Source organism: Mixophyes fleayi, chromosome 7 (assembly GCF_038048845.1).
Source record: "Mixophyes fleayi isolate aMixFle1 chromosome 7, aMixFle1.hap1, whole genome shotgun sequence".
In the NCBI taxonomy this organism is placed as follows: domain Eukaryota; kingdom Metazoa; phylum Chordata; class Amphibia; order Anura; family Limnodynastidae; genus Mixophyes; species Mixophyes fleayi.
In genome coordinates, this window is record NC_134408.1 from 148,527,065 (window position 1) to 148,544,551 (window position 17,487).

Genomic DNA, 17,487 nt, shown 5'->3' on the forward strand with positions numbered 1-17,487 from the left:
GATCCCGGGAGGAGGCTCTCAGAAGAGCAGGCACTCTCCAGGATCCCGGGAGGAGACTCTCAGAAGAGCAGGTACTCTCCAGGATCCCGGGAGGAGGCTCTCAGAAGAGCAGGCACTTTCCAGGATCCTGGGAGGAGGCTCTCAGAAGAGCAGGCACTTTCCAGGATCCCGGGAGGAGACTCTCAGAAGAGCAGGCTCTCACCAGTATCCCGGGAGGAGGCTCTTAGAAGAGCAGGCACTCTCCAGGATCCCGGGAGGAGACTCTCAGAAGAGCAGGCTCTCACCAGTATCCCGGGAGGAGGCTCTTAGAAGAGCAGGCACTCTCCAGGATCCCGGGAGGAGGCTCTTAGAAGAGCAGGCACTCTCCAGGATCCCGGGAGGAGGCTCTCAGAAGAGCAGGCACTCTCCAGGATCCCGGGAGGAGGCTCTCAGAAGAGCAGGCTCTCACCAGTATCCTGGGAGGAGGCTCTCAGAAGAGCAGGCACTTTCCAGGATCCCAGGAGGAGGCTCTCAGAAGAGCAGGCACTCTCCAGGATCCCGGGAGGAGGCTCTCAGAAGAGCAGGCACTCTCCAAGAGGCGGTGCTTAATGATGAGATTCGTGTCAATAAGCCCCATTCCTGCCACCCTATTCCGCAAACTGCGACAGCGGGAGGACTACGGTAACAGTTGACCTCCCCTCTGGGACCTCCGGGAGAAAGCAGAAGTTGGCAAGTGTGCCCCTATGCTATGAAATTTTTTTTTTCTCTTTGATCCAATATTCTGGGGTTGATATAGTCCTCGGCTTTTGTATTTATTTCCACATATCTCATCTTTTTAGAAGCTTCACTTTTACCCTCCTTTTTATTGGTTGTTTTGGTTTGTCAGATTGGCCACTGTGAACTTCATTCGTTTTCTGTAAAAAGCCATTTTTCTTAATATTCTGGCTTTTACTGTTGTCCTGGGCAGATAATACAGGACATTGTCCAGGCATATTTTAAGTTAAAAAAAAGGAAAAAACACAGTTGCTTACTCTGCAGCAAATCACATTTCAGTCAACTGTCAGCTTCTAGTTTCCTGTCTTCTACAATGTTTTCTAAGCTTTTTTTCTGTTTTGAAAACTTTACAAACAACTAAACATACCACAAACACTACATTTGTTGTTGCAATGTAAATATAAATAAGCATCATTTTAGCACAAACAATAATGTGTGAAGAGAAATTGGATGAAACAATTCATAGCTTCCTGGGTATCTTTATACATAGCTGAGACCATGTTCTGTGTGGCTCTGATTCCACCCAGAAAAGACAGCAATGCAGAGATAATTTGGACAAAGCAAGGAGCCGGTGTTTGGTCTATTAATCCGCTCCTTACGTGTATGATGACAGCTGAATTCCTTTCCACTTGTCACATGGATCCTGTTCACTGAGCTTCAAAGTGGAAAAATGATCAGAAATATTAAGCCCGGTGTAAGTTGAAATATAGCATCAAACTGTTTTACTGCTTTCAGCCTGAGGAGATAGCTATAAAAAGTTTGGCTTGAACAACCTGTAACAGAACAGTGTTTGGGAGTTATTGTGAATTGAGCACAAATATAACATTCCAAATTAATAATTTGATGACATGTCTATTCTTCTGGGATTATTGATTATTGGGAGAACTCCCAGACTCCTGGGAGCAGGTGATGATCTCTAAAAGACACTCATTGTCCTGCGATTCAAGCAGGGACTAGTTGTAATTGTATTACAAGTAAATTGTTTTTACTGAGACACAGAGGAGCACGACCCATGTAGTTTACATTATTAAGAGACTTATGTCTCAGTTTTCCAGAAGATTCCTTTTTCTTCTACCCCAAAAATTTGCATAGCTTACTTCATTTAGTTTACTCTCCTCCCAAAGTAACAGGAAAAGGGAAATAGTTTTTTATAACTATAGAAGCTCAAAGTTGTTTCAAAGTGGTTCTCAAACCGGACCATCAAATCATCTCAGAAGTTCAAAATATCTTAATGGATTCTTAAACTTTAAGCCATAAAATGTAACAGTTTGGTATGGTGAACAGGTTTGGATATATTTCAATTTCATTAGGTGGAAATGGCTACTTTGTATAATATTTTAAAGTTTTCCATCCAAATGACGATAGCCATGAAAGTTGTAGATGTCAACATTGTATAATTTACCGTCTTCTTTCTGAGCTGCAAACAAAACTTACGTTTGAAATGAAAGCCGGAATTTAACTAGTTCGAAAAAAATTGTGATTGTACGGTCAAAGAACCAAGACGCTGGGAGGCAGAAGCGGGAAAGGAGTATATGTGCTTTATTATATACTATTGTTTATTTACATAGCGCCAATCATATTAGGCAACACTATGCAGAACATTTTTAATAATACAGATCAGTCAATCTAAATTCCCAACCACCCATCCACACACAGACCAGGGTCCATTTGTCAGAAGCCAAGGAGAAAGGAAACCGGAGCACCTGAGTGAAAACCATCCAAACACAGTGAGACCATACAAACTCCACATAGAAAGGACCTGGTTGGAACGGAACTCATGACCCCACATTAATTAGGAAAAAAATTAATCCGTGTAGAGTTAACCTTCAATTATTCCTCGGTCTCAAGACCAACAATTACATAATATGTTTAACAAGAAACATTTCACATTGCAAAACTTTTTTTTCTTGTACTTATTTTTATCGCTATCCTGGATCAGAAAATGAACAATTACAGAACTTTTTTTACCCTTTCTTTTTTCATAAACACTTTTCAAACGTCGTACAATAGTCTCGTACCAATAAACTCCCAACTTTTTGCAATGTTCCATTCTGATCTGATTAAGATTGTAATAGAGAGAAACACATTTGCGGAAACGTTCTCCTCTCTTTCAGTGAAAGTTAGATGATTGCTAGATGGAAAAAACTGATTACATTTCCCTAAGAAGAAACAAATGAGAATCGTTCTCGGCTGATTCCTCTGCTTTCCTCTCCTAGGTCTGACGTCTATTTATGTCTTGTTCTCCATGTTTCTGATATAAATTTGATTGCAGCGGATGTCTGACCTCATGTGTATAACGAGTGGCATTGCTACTTCTGTACTTTCCATTTTCACTTTTGATTTAAAACTGTTTTTCATGCAGCAAACTGTTCCTTAGCCTATAGAATACATCTATGAACAGGATATCATCATCACCATTTATTTATATAGCGCCACTGATTCCGCAGCGCTGTACAGAGAACTCACTCACATCAGTCCCTGCCCCATTGGGACTTACAGTCTAAATTCCCTAATATACACACAGACAGACAGAGAGAGACAGACTAAGGTCAATTTTGTTAGCAGCCAATTAACCTACTAGTATGTTTTTGGAGTGTGGGAGGAAACCGGAGCACCCGGAGGAAACCCACACAAACATGGGGAGAACATACAAACTCCACACAGATAAGGCCATGGTCGGGAATTGAACTCATGACCCCAGCGCTGTGAGGGAGAAGTGCTAACCACTTAGCCACCTTGCTGCGTTTTCTATATTCACCTGTGAATGAATGAAACAATGCCATTTACACTAGCAGTATGCAACACACTGATGTTACATTTTTACTTTGTGGCAGCTGAATCACTTACCACTTTGTTTACTAATGGATGGAAAATGCTATTTGGTCAGTATGTTTGTCTAGTTGAGAGTGCGGCTGGAAGTATATTGTACACTCTGACCTGGGAAATTGTAACATCCGCTTAATAAGACATAGCAGCTTTGTATGACTGTATTGACTGCCAGTTCTGGACTAAACAGTGGCAACATTAATTTGCCCCAAGGTGCCCATACACAGGGTGTGTTGAGCGCCTAATGGACAGAACTGAAAGGACATCATTTTTTGCAATTTGTTTATGACCGCATATATGGTCAATTGTGGTCATTATCAACCATATTTACCATACACCTTGACCAACATCCTATGGTTTCCCGTCACAGCATGTGTGGGCACGTTGACATCACCCCACATTTGTGGCATGCATTATTGGTCCATTAATCCTTGCAGACATAGAGGTCTTCCCGAGCTTACCATGGATTACTCCCTTTGGGTTGACCTAAGTTTCCTTCTCTGCAGGGATGAATTTTGAGAAGTGCCACCGCACTGTGCCCTGGACTTAACACTCTTCTCATGTCCTTTCCTCTTTCAATGAATTGAGCTGGCCCATCCACTTAGTGGAGTCCTGGGAACTGAACATTGAAGTTTTTTACAGAAGCTCCAGCGTTGCTGTCGGGGGCACTGAGAGTGTGACCACTTGGACCAACACTAAGTCACAAGAAGAGAGCCTGCGGCTCCCTATTGATCCACAAGGTAACGCCTCCATCTGGCAAACATAACTGCGCTAGATATACCGCCCGAATTTTACTATCGCTGTCGCCATCGCTGGAGATTGCAGGGTTATTTCATAGAAAATAGTTTATATAAATAAAGTATTTTTTCTAATAAGATTTGCAGCAATAAATGTTTTTACTAATTTTTTTATATACGTTTTAAATTTTTTTTTGGGTGGAAAGTGGAAGTGGAGTGAAAGCTTCCAGTACCGCCACGCATGCGTGGACGCATGCAGAACTGGCTGGCGAGGAGCTGAGACTTCTCTTACCGCCACCAGCCAGTTTCTCCGGGGAGTATAGTAAATACAGCCTACAGTGCTTAGCAAAGATTAATAACAGTTTCCCAATGGAACTCCATCAATGTCACCTCTGATTTATAATACGTCTGCTCTCGGGCAAGTTCGTGATAACTGAGGAAACACACAGCCAGTTACACGTTACACCAGAACACAACACACGGTAGATGAATTCTAATCCAGTTCATGTCTCGGAGTTCATTCGATGGGATAAATAAGTCAACAGATGTTGACACCATCGATGGAAGGATGAGGCACAATTTAAAAACTTTCTGGTGTTTATTATGTCGCCCTGCAGGTAAATAAAACACCTCAAATCTGCTGCAGCAGAGCAAACTGTAATTAAACTTTGAACCCTTTAAATACAAGTTGGATAATGTGACAATAAAGAGGCGGTAATTGCTTTCAGCTCGGAGGACTTGTGATCAGTTTTCCTGGCAGTGACGCTTTCGTCGCTGGGTATAGTGAGGAAAAGGTTTTGTTAATCAACTTCAGGGGCACTATGATAATTGAATATTGATGTCCGGGACCTTATTATCTACATGTGGCCCCAAATGCTGTGACAGTTTATCTCAGAAACAAGTAATGTGGGCAGACCTCGGCATCTGGTGGCGGCTCGTACTGTCAACAAACCTAACACTGCAACAAAGCCACTGACAGATCATCCACTCGGAGTGAGCGTCAGCTCAGTTGTCCACTGCGCTTAGAAGCTGTATCAAATAGCAGCATCGAGCCGAACACAACTTCAGATGGAGAATTGGGACCAGCACTTGGCGATATAAATACACATAATGAGATGTTTTATCTGCACAATTATTATTGCTAACTGTCCTGACTTTCAAACACAGACAATTATTAAAGCTTTGTTCATTGACATTTTCCAAGATTTGTAGTACTGACCACTGTGCAACCAACCTTCAACCTCTTGTTTTGGACAGTACCACTTCTGCACACCGGCACAGTAGTACTTCTATATACTTCTATGGTACTTCTATATATGTTCTATATGTGGGATATAATATAATTCTCAGCACCTGTATATGCTCTATATCATTTCTGTTGTATTTAAGTTGTCAGTATCTCTTCTTATTTTTTTATGTATACATAACTGCACAGCACTCTTGTTCTGTGTGTGTGATATACTTATCAGTATCAGTGTATACACTGTATCACTTCTGTTGTTCTGTATGTCTCAATATATATATGTATAAATAACTGCACAGTACATCTTCTCTCACTCTGGAACATATTTATGATCCTCCCCATTTTCTTGCTGTCAATTATCGCTTCTTATCATCGCTTATTGCAGTGATAAGAAATTATGTATAGGTGCATTTTATCTTTGTAGTTCAGCCAGGAAGGCGCCTCTGGTGACCCCATACCCACCCAGTGCAGCGGCAAACACAGGATTTGCAGAGGGGGGTTTCCACACCACACCACCAGTGGGCATGACCAGCATGCATGGGGAGAGTGCTCTCCCTATCCCCATGATATACATGGGCAATGCTGCGTGCACTACTGTTAGGTGCACGCAGCTCTCTCTTTTCGAGCAGAGCTGTGTGAAGCGGGGGCAGGGTCCAGTCACCTCAATTATACAATGACCCAGGCTTGGAGGGGGGTTTCCAGGCACTAGAACCCCCCCCCCCTTGGTTTGACTATGCAGTGTGAGGAAGCAGAACAGCTAAAAGTAACGTCCAAACTACAACCCTTCTTAGGGGCTTTTAAATGCTTCTGTTTTTCTCCTAAAATATTGCTAAACGAATCATGACAGTGAATGGACATCAAGCTCTTATTACCTTCCGCACTTTGGTGCATTTGAAGGTTTTTATTACATTGATGAAAGTTACATTGTGGGGTGACAAAGGCTTTAGACCCTTCAACAAAACGTGTGTGTGTGTGTGTGTGTGTGTGTGTGTGTGTGTGTGTGTGTGGGGGGGGGGGGGGGGGTTCTCACATATAAATAATCTCATCCTGCAAAATGAAACCTAATGTTTGCATGTGGGTGCAAACAGAGGTGCACTCACGCTCCTGATCTGTTCTCAGCGAGGGACGTTACAGATCCACCCACTTTCATCACAAAGGGGCATTTATACTGCAGATTTGCACTCTCATAATAAAGGCTGACATTTGAAACCATAAAGTTAAAAAAACATTAACTTTTAATTAATTTTTTTACACTGGATAGAACACAGATGTTATTTATTTATTTCGGTCCACAGCATTTTAAAATTGCATTTACATGTTCAGGAGAACGTCTATAAACTTGCCAATACTTGTGCAATTAACATGTTGTGCGTATAGGATCCCTGTTTACCAATTACCCATGTTCTGGCTGGTAATATGCGAAGGGCATCCACGTTGTATCAGTTGGCCGTGGAATCCCGCTACACTCTGCCACATGTTTGGTATTCAGGAACCATTGATCAACTGAAGAGATTGATGAGTTCATCCCAGCCAGAATGTTGCTGCCCGCCTGGCCGTCTGCTTGCAAATGATAATAAATTGGAAATACTCGATGCCAAGTCTATTGATTGTTTTAGGGAAAGAGGGAGGACGTCAGGCTTGGCTGTCGCTGGAATTACATCTGTCTAATTAACAAACAGGAATATATAAGAAGTTTTCAGCCTTAAAACAAGTTTCAGTACAAAGAGCTCTTGATTTGATATTTTTGCTCTGCTAGATAAATTGAGAGAGGAAGAATTCGGATGGGATATTTTAAAGTTAAGTTTTGGAAACACAAAGGGCTTGATATCAAAATCTTGTAGAGCACACAATGTATCCTGATTGCAGTTTCACATGTCATAAAACTATATGTAGAGAAGCAGACGATATTGTCTCTAAAGGATTTTAGGTCATATTGAGCCCTTGTGATCTAATCACACTTTGGAATGCAGATTAGTAAATAGATTTTAAAATAACTATTTGGGATACTCTGAGTTGTCACCTTGGAATAACTCTGGCTGCGTGGCAAGTAAAGTGTAATTTTAAAATGCAGGAGTCTCATTACAGAACTTATCTCATGTTTGTTGAGACTAGAGAAATGGGTCTCAATCTCAAACCAGTTTGTCAAATTGACTTAAAAAAATATGAGCTAAATTTAAGCAGAGTTTAAAGGGCTGAACGTGTTAGAGCTTAAGGGGTGTATTTACTAAACTGCTGGTTTGAAAAAGGTGGAGATGTTGCCTATAGCAACCAATCAGATTCTAGTTATCATTTATTTAGTACATTCTACAAAATGACAGCTAGAATCTGATTGGTTGCTATAGGCAACATCTCCACTTTTTCAAACCCGCAGTTTAGTAAATATACCCCTAAATGTCTATATTGTATAATATTTTTCAGTTTCCCATGAGAACATAATAATAATTCAATGTTTAAATGAAAACAACTTGAATATTTTAAAATCTAAAATAGCACAAGAAGTTGAAACAGTAAATTGTAACATTGTTTATTTTAACTGCAAGTTTCTCACTCAAACTTTGAACCACGAATTCAGCCTCTGCAGTCAAACTCATCTGGAAAATGATTATATTGCAGATCGAGCTCCTCGAATCCTGAAAATAATTTGAGCGCCTCTAGTTGGATTGCAGAATATACATGGTGAGCTTGGTTATTAGTGGTGAGTGTAAGTATTCAGTGAGGGGGGGGCTTCTCCACAGACTAGCAAAAACATAGTGTCACTTTAAACCGTTGGGTATTGTATTTTCCAAAAGCCAGGTCCCTTTTTCCCATAAAAGACAACCTTTTAAAATGAACAGTGGTGCCTACACCCCTTCCCTTCACCATATGAATGAAAAATACCATTGCACAGACATCACCATTTATTTATATAGCGCCACTAATTCCGCGGCGCTGTACAGAGAACTCACTCACATCAGTCCCTGACCCATTGGGGCTTACAGTCTAAATTCCCTAATATAGACACACACACACACACACACACACACACACAGACACAGACACATACAGACAGACTAGGGTCAATTTGATAGCAGCCAATTAACCTACCAGTATGTTTTTTGGAAGGAAACCGGAGCACCCAGAGGAAACCCACGCAAACACGGGGAGAACATGCAAACTCCTCACAGATAAGGCCATGGTCGGGAATTGAACTCATGACCCCAGTGCTGTGAGGAAGAAGTGCTAACCACTGAGCCACCGTGCTGCCATTGGTAACGGCTGCGGCAGAACAAATATTGGGGGTGCAATGACCTACAGCACCCACAGAGCTGGTTCCTATGCACAGCAGCCCCTGGGATATATAGCAGTGATAAATAAATAAATCAAAACTTGAAAGGCTGTGCATAGCCTATAATTCAAAAAACAGAATCCATAGTTGTTCAACAAATGAACAGACCAGCACCAGCAGTAAGAGAAATACAAAATTTAATAGAGGAAAATGGAAAAATACATCATAATAGTATGCCCTGGGCTGTTTGTTTTTATTGAACAACTATGGATCCTATATATATATATATATTAACTATATCAATGGATTTACACATTCCCTGACTTATTAAAAGATCCTGCTGGCCCCTAGATTTGTCTGACTGGCTCTTGAAATCTAAATCATTATGTCCACCCCTAGACTAAGACTAAGGGCTAGATTTACTAAGCTGCAGGTTTGAAAAAGTGGGGATGTTGCCTATAGCAACCAATCAGATTCTAGTTTTCATTTATTTAGTACTTTCTACAAAAAGACAGCCAGAATCTGATTGGTTGCTATCGGCAACATCTCCACTTTTTCAAACCCGCAGTTTAGTAAATCTAGCCCTAAGTAGCAAAGTAAAAAAATAAATGTTGTTAGTACATAAAACACTTTTTGACAACGTGTAGCTCTCAATATGTTGCAGAACTAAAAGTCCCAGCATGCATATGGGAGTCCTGCTATTTCCATTCCTGAAAGGAAGAGTTGTTAAATCTTTATGCCAGCCCATAACACACTCCCCGCTATGAGAGAGAAGCGGTCTTATATTTATGTCATTTAGTTGTTGGCGAGAGGAAAACCCAAAGTCTAAATGAAATCTGTAGAGTGTCTGGGAATCCTTGTCTAACTTATGAAAATATGCTCATTTTATGGATACTTTGTACAAGAGCGAATGTTCCTCTTCTCATATTTTCATATATCTCATATATTTTAAGGCACTTAGCGGCACTCGATTCCCTGCGATATCAGAATGATGTGTCAGGGACAATTTGTCAGCGTGGAAGTTACATCTTCTGCTCCAGCATTGTGTCTGGATAAATGCAGGTGATAAAATCTACAACTTAAAGGGAAATTGTACATGTTTATTCAGTGCATATTTTATATGAATAAAGGGCAGGAACAGAAGAAAATCTCAATTTGGGGCCTGTTTTTTTATTATGAGAAGTTACTTTCTATCAGATTGTGCACATTATTCAAAGCTCTAGAAACCCCCAAAAAATGTGCAACAATAAATCGATTGCACCCGCATTTAATAATTAGGCATTATTTGTCCCAGCCAGACCCTGACAATTTAACAAATAAATTAGCATTCACATTTAACAAATAGGCCTCCTTCCCCCAACCAATCATTTCAATAAACTAATAGCCCTCACATTTAATAGAGATGCCACATTACATTATTTGTCCCTGCCATACATTAATAGTCACCACCAGCACCACATTACATTAATAGCTCCCACTCCATATTAAATTTATAGTCTCTACCAGTTGCTACATGACATAAATAGCAACCACTTACATTAATAGCTTCAATATCTCTCACATTGTCATTTATAACCCCACACATTACATTAATACCCCACATTACATTAATATCGTCCCCCAAACACAAATTAAATTAATACAGTTCCCCCCACACATTACATTAACAACCCACCACACTTACCCGATATGCAGACAATTACTGTGGGTGACAGGCTGCTCTGTCTCTCTCCTATGCGGTCTCTGCCCAGATGGGTAGCCAAAAAATGTGCTGAAGGAAGGAGGGTATCTTGTCCACGAGAAGGGGAGGAAGGGGTGGAGCAGAGGGGAGAGGCTGAGGAGGAGGACACAGGAGGGGTGAGACAGGTGGAATATTAGGGAGGAGGAGTGGATCAGCTCACTGACCTGACTATTATAGGTAAATCAAGCCTCTTAGGTGTACTCTTCACTATTCTGTTTCAGGGTTATTACTGGAATTTACCTAATCAAGAAACTTTGATGAAAATATGTTAAAAACAGAGAAAATAGGGGCAGTGCAATGCAGAGATTTCCATACAATCCACATATTAATATTACAGTGTAGTTTGTACACTGTACTAAGGCAGTATTCATATATACAAGAATAATGTGTTTCTTTACATGTGTGTTATTACTATAAATAAAAAAATCAACCTGACATTTGGAACAAACAGTAAGATGAATGGGTGTCCATGAATATTCACCTCGTCCCTTCCTTGTCACACTTAGAAGCTGATCCAATTAACTGCAAGGGCACTAAGTTTCTGTGTCCATTACTGGCAACTACAGTAATGAAAACTTTGTTGTGTTTTGCTTTCACCCCTATGAGGTGCGAGTATGAATGAGCGAAGATCATTACCTACAACACAGCGCAGTAATGTAGCCGTGAGGTTACTACTCACCCCGTTAGAAATAGCTGCTGCTCTCTATATTACATGTCAGCCATGGTCAAGGATTGGAATAGTTTCGGGGAAGATACAGCCCAACAGCTAGTGTGGGACTATACTGGGGCCATATCTTTAGCGGGGTTCAGCTAAATTATATTTCTAATGGGTGGTACTGTAAGGATGTCCACTGTGGGAGCCAAGGAAGAGGTGTTCACAGTTGTTTGTATATTATTCACCCCCATAAAAAATATTGGTGTATGTAAATGTCAAATATTTTTTATTATTATTATTATTATTATTATATTATTATTACTTATATCTATAGAGCCTGCATACTATGCAGAGGATTGTAAATGGGAACAAACGCAGTAATGGATTAAGACTGAGTATTAAAATACAAAGTGGTAAGAGGGCTCTGTACGCAAGCTTACAATGTATAGGAAAAGCTTTGTACATGGGGTGAAATGCCACTTAGTGCACATTGGTCCAGCCAGATTACAAAGGGTTGGGGGTCTGTAGGTTGAGTACAGAAATAGAAGAAATGTAAGAGAAGTGGTTATCGGGTAGAATAGTCTAGAGGGTAAGGAAGGTGGATTGGGTACTTGGTAAGTTGCCTACACAGGTGATTTTTCAGAGAACGCTTGAAGGATGGAAAGGGTCTTGCTGTAGTTCAGGTGCAGCCAAAAAAACATTCTTTAACCATGAATGGGAACAGGTAATGAGTGTGAATGAGAGACGTAGATCATGATCAGAGTAGTTGGGAGATATTTTGAGAAGAGTGAAGAGGTGTATGTTGGTGCAGTTTTGTTAATGTCTTTCTACGTAAATGGAAGTAATCTATATTTAGAAAGACCCAGCCACCAACATAGGGGCTGGCAGAGTGGAGCATCAGTAGATGAATGTTTCAAGAGGAAAATTAGTCTAGGTGCTGCATTGAAAAATAGATTGGGTGGAAGTCTGGTTAGGGCAAGAAGGGAATTGCATTAGTCAATGTGGGAGATTGTGAGTGCATGATGTTTTTGCAATGTGTTGAACAAGATGGATGTATGTAACATAATTTGGATACGTATTGATAGTAGGGAACAAAGGTCTGTTCTGCGTTAAGTATGAGACCTAGGCAGCGAGTCTTGTTGACAGAACTAAAGATGTCAGGTAAGTAGTTTCTGTTGATTGGTGGATCAGTCCTTAGTTTAGTTTCTTAAAGATTGAGTTTGAGGCAGCATGTGGACATACCAAGATGAAGTTGCAGAAAGATATCCAGTAATTAGGACCAACACAGATGGTGGAAGGTCCGCAGATGATATATATATTGGGGGGTCATTTGTATAGAGATGATAGTGAAATCCAATACAAGCGGTATAGATAGATTAGAGCAGAGAAACAAGGACAGAGCCTTCCAGTACTTCAAGGGAGTAGAGAGAAGGTGGATCCAAAAAAGCGAACACTGAAGGATTGGTTTTAATAAACAGAATGAGAACCAGAATAGGAGAATGTTCTGATGACCTACTAAATGCATCATTTATATGAGAAGTGAATGGTCATCAGTGTCAAATACAGCAGAGAGATCAATGGAAAGTAGAAGAATTAATAACCTTTATATTTAGCAGTGACCAAATCATTGACCACGTTAGTCAGTGCAGTCTTTGTGGAGTGTTGGGTATAAAAGTCTGAGTGAAGAGGATAAAATAGGTTGTGTGAGGAATGGTGTAAGTTGAGTGTAGACAAGGCTCTCGAGAAGCTTGAAGAGACATGATGGGTGAAAGAAAGGACTGTGAGGCAGAATGTGTCAGAATCAGTCTCAGAAATGCTGAAGTCTCTCAGATATTCCGGGAGTGTAGGCAACTATGCTTATAGAAAATCAGCTAATCAATCTCTAGTGACTGAAGTGTCTTTTACATTTCTGTCTCCATTACTGAAGTAATGTTGTCTTACCTGTCAGTCTTTGATTAAATCTTGGTCTCCATGAAAATGGCCACCTCTATAGGCATCAACACATGGACATAGAACACAATTTCTGAACTGTGTCATCATGCCACAGATGACGAAGCCAACCACGTCTTGTACTGGCTCAGCATCAGGGAGAGTGCCAGACTCTTCAGGGAGTGAGGGAGATCACCCCTATTTCAGGGAGTCTCCCTGACATTCAGGGAGAGTTGGTAAGTATGCCTTTAAGGTTCACAGGCGGATTACGCCCTGGTGCAGCCGGCTTAAGGACAATTTTGAAAACCAGCCATCTAAATAACTGTGTGTTAAAAGCAGAAAAGTTGCAATTATCCCGTCTGTCTCTTCCAGCAGAGTATCAAGGTCTATATTTCTTTCAAACTACTAGAGGGCTGCTGTATCGGTCTCTTCCCTTTAATTTGCATGCCACAGCCCTTGGTATTAGGCAGAAATGACTTCAAGAGAGGGAAAAGCCTTGAAGAAGTAAATGACTATATAAAGTAATAATTTCTGGAGCACAAATATATAGGTAAAGCTATTAAATCCTATTGAATGTGCCGGCTCTCAATGCAATTCAATGGGTAGGGACAGAAAAGAGGAGGCCTACTGTGCATGGTCGTCCTCAATCAATACAATGCTGAACGTGTCAGATGTAGAGGGCCCTGTGTTGAACTTAATTAGAGTAAATGACTCAGTTCTTACATAAGATGCCAGTTTTCTCCATATTGATTTGTCTTTAGAAGTGGGAGCTGCAGCTTCTATGTCAGGAGTGCACAGCTGTTAACTTGGTAATAAAATACTGAGTCTGGGTGATGTTCAGCAAAGAACTGGCTGTATTGGATTTCATTTCGCCTTAAAAGCTCTATTGGTGCTGCCGTCACAGGTAACCCCTTCACTCCCTTGCAGCTTTGTGTCCTTTACGCCAGACTAAATGTGCTGAGTACCTGAAAGGAAACCAATCATAAAATGAATATATTCAACGCTCTCTAAGAATTTCTGTTACACTGTTTGTGCTGCATTCTAGATGTGCTGATCCAGAGGAGAGTAATACACCCCCCCTCCCTCAAAGCATCAGACAATTTATTCTCACAAAGGAAAAATCCATCCTGGTCCCAAGCAATCATATTCCCTGGATCAATCGCACCCAACTGCTTAATTTGCTCATAATGGGCCTGATTCATTAAGGATCTTAACTTAAGAAACTTCTTATTTATGTCTCCTGGACAAAACCATGTTACAATGCAAGGGGTGCAGATTAGTATTCTGTTTTGCACATAAGTTAAATACTGACTGTTTTTTCATATGGTCATTTGTTAGCAGCCAATTAACCTACCGGTATGTTTTTTTTTGGAGTGTGGGAGGAAACCGGAGCACCCGGAGGAAACCCACGCAAACACGGGGAGAACATACAAATTCCTCACAGATAAGGTCATGGTCGGGAATTGAACTCATGACCCCAGTGCTGTAAGGCAGAAGTGCTAACCATTACATCACCATGTATATACAAGCAACACAGTGCAGTGAAAAATTGGATTCTATCTCAGACTACAGCAATGGCGGCAATCTGTTGACCATAATTCCTATAATTCCCAACAGGATGACCAATGATTACCTATCATTTGTCTATAGCTATTACACCTTCCCATTTGTAATACCACCAGTCGGGGATATTTTGTGTCCGAGCCATGTTAAAATAGTAACATTACAACAGAACATGCAACAACCACGTAAGTAGAAAACAGACAAGTGACGCCAATTTAGCAGATTGATGCGTTCATCCGTGCAGTCTCCTATACGCCATCCTGTTATCACTGTAGCACAATGACTGACAGTGTGAGAGAAGTTTCTCCTGCCGATGCTCCACTCACCGTTTCAGTGACTGCTCTACAGAAGTGAGCAACCGGTGACTGGTGCATCGCAGGGAGGAGGGAGCTGGACAAGTGCCGCCTACGGCAAATGAAGAGGGTGATAGCTTAATATACAGAGATAGCTTAATATACAGTTAATATACAGTTAAATGGAAGGGCTGACAGTTTGGGGGCAATATTTCTTGGTTGGGGAGTTTTCCAGGCATCTGTATCCCTTTTCTCACTAAATACACAGGACCTGAATCAAAGATTAAAATCCAAGTTGACGCTCAATATAAGGTCACGTCAAAACGCATACAACAAAATATTATATTCAAAAATAAACAATCAACTCTAAATAGCACAATCATTAATAAAACTATGGTTGGTTTAAAAACACAAACACTTTTTTTTTACATTAGATACATAAATCAAGATGTTCTCAATGTGTACTGTACACAGGCCTTGTTATAGTCTCTCTTACGTGCATACACAAGTGCCATCCATGGCATGTATACGTGGATACTTTTCCATACCAAGACAATGTCATGTCAGACATCATTATCAGTCGCACTTCCTCCTCCCTGTAGCTGGTGCAAATGATACGGCTGACAACAGACGTACTTAGGAGAAACCCAGGACGCGAAATGTCCGCATCTGCGTATGCGCGCCCTTGTTGCTCTCTTACTGTACATCACCTACGTCGTCTGCTCCATCCCACCCGTGTTCCGCCCAACAAGTTGTAGGCAGTTGTGTCATGTGCATCTGGGCATGAATTGCTGCAATTGAATTCATTGGAGCAAGGTCCGTTTCTGAGCGTGGACAGAGGGATCTCACGCAAGATACCCCACGCCAAAGGACATGTTTACTGACGTTGCTTGTGACATTTGGTAATGTGATTATTTTGTCATTTAAGTTCTCTTCCATAAATATTTTTCAGGCCAGATAATTATAAAGAATTCCATTAATGCGCAGTATTAGCTGAATTCTGAAAATTAGCAACATTTTTGGTAACAAATATTCCCAGGGGCAAATGTTTAAAACCTGGGAGTGTCTCTGGTAAATAAGGTCTGTTGATAACTATCCTGTCCAACATCGTCCATCTGGGCTCTAAAGGGTTTTGTTTGGAGCCTATATGCAGGGGTTAACAGTTCACTGTCCAATCTTATTAAAGATCTGAACTGAATTACTATATTGTTCTCTCCTGTTTACTTTTTTTCATACACTGCAAATATTGCCTTATAATACACCACTAATCTATGTAGAATCTCCTGTAAATATCTGGATAAATGGTGAGTTCTGATGATATTACTTCAGTGGTCATTAGAAAATCTTGTGCATTATAATGCACACCCTACTATAAAAATCAATTTAGAGATCCATGACCTGTTAATTATAATTATAATATAATACAATATTATATATATATATATATATATATATATATATATACACACAAGTTAACCCGTGCATGATACTCATGCATTCTAGTCAAATCAAGCTACTTAAGGTGTTAAAAAGGTTCTTGTCATGCATTTGGGCCTAGCCCAGGCCTCCTCAGGGGAAGAGCGTTACTTCCCGACGCAAGCGCCATTTTTAATGTGTGTTCATGAGGTAAAATTACCTCACGAAAATGAGTTTGACCCCTCAACTCGTAAATTTAGCCTTTACTACCCCTCCCACGGGGGGAAGGGGGGATGATGGAAGTTAACTGACTCGACTATTCTAATTTTTTTGTCAAATAATGTCAGTATACCAAATTTCAGGTCAATTGGATGAGCCCTTTCTGAGAAAATAGATTTTTCCACACACACACACACACACACACTAACGCACGCCGCTACACATGTGTGTTCATGAGGTAAAATTACCTCACAAAAATGGGTTTGAGCCCTACCAAATTTCAGCCCTTTTTGAATTTTTTTTTCCCCACACACACTAAGAATTTAGTAGGTCAGTGTATAACTCTGCCCAGCAGGTGGCGCTGCAACTTGGTTTTTATTTTCCACACACACACAGACGCCACTAAGCATTTATATATTAGATATATATATAGATAGATAGATAGATAGATAGATAGATAGATAGATAGATAGATATAGATATATATCTATGTATATCTATCTATATCTATCTATATATATATATATATATATATATATATATATATATATATATATATATATATATATATACTGTAGCTGAACTCCTCACTTTACTTATCATTATACTTTCCATGATTAGGGTTTACAGTATCCCAAATATTATTCCTGAAAGGGTAATTCGATCGTATCTCTTGTATACACTCCGAAAGCCACTAATATTAAATAGTAAAATTAATAATTGTCCCCAAAGCTCTTTTGAATTTCTTGTCTTCAATTTTATATTGCCACATAGGAATAATTGGCACAGTGGTTGTGGTGCGTTGCTTTTTAATCACTGGCTAAGTGGCGAAGATGCCAGTAGTCAC